This window comes from Bubalus kerabau, chromosome 8 (assembly GCF_029407905.1).
Source record: "Bubalus kerabau isolate K-KA32 ecotype Philippines breed swamp buffalo chromosome 8, PCC_UOA_SB_1v2, whole genome shotgun sequence".
NCBI lineage: Eukaryota > Metazoa > Chordata > Mammalia > Artiodactyla > Bovidae > Bubalus > Bubalus kerabau.
Genome location: NC_073631.1, coordinates 108,478,772 through 108,484,067, shown reverse-complemented (window position 1 = coordinate 108,484,067; position 5,296 = coordinate 108,478,772). Strand labels below are relative to the sequence as shown.

The 5,296-nt window shown below is 42.5% G+C and overlaps 1 pseudogene; it reads right to left on the bottom strand.

Moving 5' to 3' along the window:
- Positions 1-213: 213 nt before the first annotated feature.
- On the bottom strand, positions 214-1,158 carry LOC129658672 (olfactory receptor 9A4-like; annotated as a pseudogene).
- Positions 1,159-5,296: the final 4,138 nt, after the last annotated feature.

Here is a 5,296-nt window from a genome sequence, read left to right as displayed (position 1 = left end):
ATAAGTGAAACATATATATATATATATATATATATATAAAATAAAGTGAATTTTTAAATAACAACCTATAATGATAAGCACCATGGCCATAATATAAAAGAGTTCTGTTGCACACAGATTATTTGATGATGATTAGGCTCCAGTTCAAAGTACTTTTCAGACCATTCTAGAATTCAGAATGTATTCTGCCATATAAAAAGCTTTAGGGCAAGACTAGTTCCTGAACAGATGACAGCATTGTTTCACTCTGTCCGAAGTGCTTCTATGACTTTGTCATTCTGGAGAGTGAAGATGAAATGACTGAGGAAAGGAGTGACTACATAAACCATCAGGGAAACAACCCTGTTGTAATCTGTGGCCTGCGTTTGCTTGGGTTTCACGTAGAGGAACAAGAAGCTGCCTTAACCAATCAGGACACATGTGAAGTGGGAGGCACATGTAGAGAAGGCTTTCCTGCGGCCGGAGGCCAAGGGGATCTTGACGATGGTGGAGATGATGTAGGTGTAGGAGACAATTGTAGGGATCAAAGAACCAAAAAGAACAAAAATAGCCATTAAGAAGAGGATGAATTCCATGAAAAGAGTATTATCACAGGATAGTTTGAGCAATTGCCCTTGGTCACAGAAAAAATTGTCCACCACATTTGATTTGCAGTAGGAAAGCTGAAATGTGGCATAAACTGGCCAAATTTCAAAAAAGGAACCCAAACAACCATGACACAATTACCACAAAGTTGCAGGTGCGGCTGTTCATTATGACGTTGTACCTCAAGGGGTTACAGACAGCCACGTAACGGTCCACAGCCATCGCTCCCAGCAGCCTAAACTCTGTGGTCCCCAGAGCAAGGTACAGGAAGAGCTGGGCGACACATGCAGCCAGAGATACTGTCTGCATCCCAGGGAGCAGCAACCCCCAGAGCATCATGGGGACGATAATGGTGGTCACCAGGAACTCCAAGGCCGAGAGATGACCAAGGAAGAAGTACATGGGAGACTGCAGATGTTTATCAAGACAGACAATCACAATGATGACTGTGTTACCCATTAATGTCACTAAGTAGAAGAAGAAGAAGGTAGCAAAGAGGATATGGCGTAGTTCTCTAGATCCCGAGAAGCCAAGGAGATAGAATTCAGTGGCGCTGGAGTGATTCCCCAACATGTAGCTCAGACTTTTGTTCCTTGTGAAGTCTAGAGAGCAAGGGAGAGATAACATACTTCTAACCTCAGAAAGATGAAAACCATTTTTAACTTGAGGAAATACACCCTACTCTTAGGCTCTACAACATGACTATTTTCTACACAAAGTTAATGGTAGATACATAATGAAGGAATGTGTAATATAATAAGATAATAGCATAGGTCCAAAAAGATGAGCAATGGTCACCAATACCACCCTAGGCATGAAAACCCACCCTCCCCAGTAGGCACCCATGCCTCTCAGTTCACAGCTTTGCTCTCACCTACTACCCTATATTGGAGAAGGCAATGGCACTCCACTCTAGTATTCTTGCCTCGAAAATCCCATGGACAGAGGAGCCTGGAAGGCTGCAGTCCATGCTAAGGGTCGGACACGACTGAGAGACTTCACTTTCACTTTTCACTTTCATGCATCGGAGAAGGAAATGGCAACCCACTCCAGTGTTCTTGCCTGGAGAATCCCAGGGATGGGGGAGCCTGGTGGGTTGATGTCTATGGGGTCCCACAGAGTAGGACACAACTGAAGTGACTTAGCAGTAGCAGCAGCTACACTATCTACTTTCTGGAACAAAACATGCTCATTTATACAACGACCCCTTCCATTCTGAATGCCCTGAAGTGTCTTCTGTGCCTGTTTTGCCCATGTCCTGCAAAAACTGCTGTACGTAAACAGTTATAAGACAAAAAAATGTTAATGACTCAGTCATGTCAGACTCTTTGCAACCTGATGGACTATAGCCCGTCAGGTTCCTCTGTCCATGGAATTCTCCAGGCAAGGATAGTGGAGTGGGTAGCCATTCCCTTCTCCAGGGGATCTTCCCGACCCAGGGATGGAACCTGGATCTCCTGCATTACCTGCCTAATGCAGATTTTTTACCACCTAAGCCACCACAGGAGCCTATGAGACAGAATTCCTAGCTAATCACAGCCAGACATAATTACTTCTTTCCTCTGTATCTGCTAAAAACAGGCTCCATTTCAATTGTATTCATTTTAAATTTGTTGCCTCTTATATTTATCATTTTGGGGGTGCTGTTGGGAATTTGGATCAATCCAGAACATTGTCATGAGATAAAACCTATTTTTGAAACAAAGTCCTTCTCTGATTTGGGGGAGCTGGCTCCCTAGAATGAATTATCCATGTCTTCCTCTTTACTTTTATGATAAAAATGATCTTCCCTCTCTGCCTTCACTGAATATGTCTCCTCTATGCAGGAAAAACCTGGCCAGTTTCTACCTGATGATTTCTAGCTCTGAGATTACAATTCCTCTGCGACCAGATGGCTTTCACTTGGCTCTAATCAATATCTGATATCCATCATGCTTTTACTTGTTTATTCATTTATCATCAAAATCAAAACCCCATCCCAATCAAAATCCCTTAATTAGAATTAAGTACCTTGAAGACACATTCTTTAGTATTCTTATATCACCACAAGCGACAAGAATAGAGTCTGCCAATGTGTGTGCTCTGTAAATATCATTCACTGAATATATCAGTTAGTAGATAAAGAACCATACAATAAATAATGTCCAATCTGACTAGCTTTCCCTCACTCATTCTTCTCTAAACCATTGTCCAGTTAACCTGCAGTCTCTCTGGCTGCAGATGCCTTACAAATGGCAAGTGAGTAGGGAAGAAAGAGTGAGAAAAGAAAGGGTAGGGTCTTAGCTCTCTCAGGCAGAGGGCTGTGCCTACACCCCTCAACCTGCTCCTTGCTATGGAGGGATGGTCTGATGCACAGCTCGTCTCCTCTGCAGCTTTCTCAGTTCACTCATCAGCCTCTAGATGTCCTTGTTCCAGGAGGCAGCCCAGCTCAGGGCCTCCCATGATGATTCTTTTCACAGGGGGAAATCGCTTGGAAGACACTCACCTCCAGAGAAGGAGACAGAATGTAACTTCTACCACCCTTTAGGCATCAAGTCGGCCCAGCCCCTGTAAGGCTAGTAGAAAGCAATATTTGGCAGACAGTCTGATTCTGCTATCTCCACTCACAATGAGGAACAACTGGCTACACACAGAAACCTGGAGAAGTCCAGAAATAATGGTGCTGAGAAGGATCCAGCTGTCTCCCTGTCTCTCATTCTCTCTGCCTCTTTCCTCCTCTCCCTAGTCTGTCCCCAAGGATGGATATTCACTGAGGAACAATTTGCACAGGCAGATACACATTAGGGAGGTAGTCAAGGAAAAGCTGAAGAAACTTTCACTCTTCCCTCCCGAGGCTAATCAAGTTGGAGACCATGGAAGTTTAAGTTTTATGCAGTGGGCACACTTGAAAGTTCCCAGTCAGGCAACAACCAGGCTGCCTCCTTCCCAGGCCCTTACACAACACCACACAATCCCAGCTGTCAACAGTCAGCCAAATCAGCCACTATGTGCTTCTCCCTGACTACATGGAGCCCTGTAGTGCCTAAACCACCCCGAAGCTGTGAACCCACAAGTTCCTGGTGAACCCACCAGGATTCAAGACACTTGTCAAAAACCTAAGAGGCCACTAGATGGACGTCTGTCCAAATTCTCTGTTCATCTCCAGGGTTGCAGGAAGCCCATCTTTCCCAGATGATCTCTGCCCTCTGTGTACCACATACCCTCTGGCCATAGTTATGCATCCTGGTCAGAGATAAACTGAGAGGATCTGCCACCTACTCCACCGCACACCTGTTGATCCCACAGCCCATTCCCATCTCTCTAACCAGCATGTGTTCCAAGTGGGGTTGTTCAGCCATACATTTCCCTCTAGGTCTCCAAATGCGATTGGGTAACCTCCCTCATCAGCTTGAATTGAGGGATAACAGTGGTTTAGAAACAACATTGAGGACTGATAAAAAAAAGATTTTTAAAAAACATAGAAGTGAAGATACTTGGGATGCTTAGTAAAATAGCAAAATCATATTTTAAATATTTATTTTCTACCCTTTCAAAACCAACTGTCATTTTTCATAAAATTACCACAGATCAAAATTAAAATTTCACATGGAAGGACCCAGGCTAAAATTTACATGTCCCTCTCCCCATTTGTTTGATTCTACTGATCCATCTCCTAGAGCTAAATATTATTATAGATTTCTATTGTATTAATATAGAAGTTCTCTGTGTATATACATGAATATCGCTATATAGTCTTATTGAGTAAATGATGGTTTAATAAATAAACTATCCTACTACATTTTTCTGAATACCTATATAGCATTTGTTGTTGTTCAGTCACTAAGCTGTGTCCAACTCTTTGCGACCATGGACTGTAGCACGCGAGGCTTCCCTGTCCTTCACCATCTCCCTGAATTTGCTCAAATTCATGTCCATTGAGTTGGTGATGTCATCCAACCATCTCATCCTCAGTCACTCCCTTCTCCTCCTGCCCTTGGTCTTTCCCAGCATCAGGGTCTTTTACAATGAGTTGGCTCTTCATATCAGGTGGCCAAAGTATTGGAGCTTCAGCTTCAGCATCAGTTCTTTCAGTGAAAATACAGGGTTGAATATTCAGCTATATAATATCTATGTGTGTGTGTGTGCGTGTGCATTAAACCTTTCCGTATTACAATTACATAATTGTGTAGGATGGGGCTCCCCCTACTCCAGTATAACCTCATCTTAACTAATGACGTTGGCAATGATCTATTTCTAATTAAGTTCACATTCTGTGATACTGGGAGTTAGCAGTTCAGCAAATGAATTTTGAGGGATGCAATTCAACCCATAATAGGCATCTTGGCTGCTTCCAATTTGGGGGGATTATGAATATAGTTACAGTAAACATACCTGTGCAGGTTTTTGTCTGGGCATAAGTTTTCAGTTCATTCGGGTAAATATCCAAATGAGCAAATTTGGAGCTCAATTTTTGGATTGTATGGTAAGAGTATATAGATATTCCTGGACTTCTTGGACAATGGGTTACATCTAGAGAAGCTTATCACAAATATCACAAGTAAAATATCACAAGTAAAAATGCATTTAGTACACCTAACCTACTCAACATCATAGCTTAGCCTAGTCAAATGTAACCTTGTCATCACACTTACATTAGTCTACAGTTGGGCAAAATCATCTAACATGTTTTATAATAAGTATTAAATATCTCATGTCATTCATTACATACCAT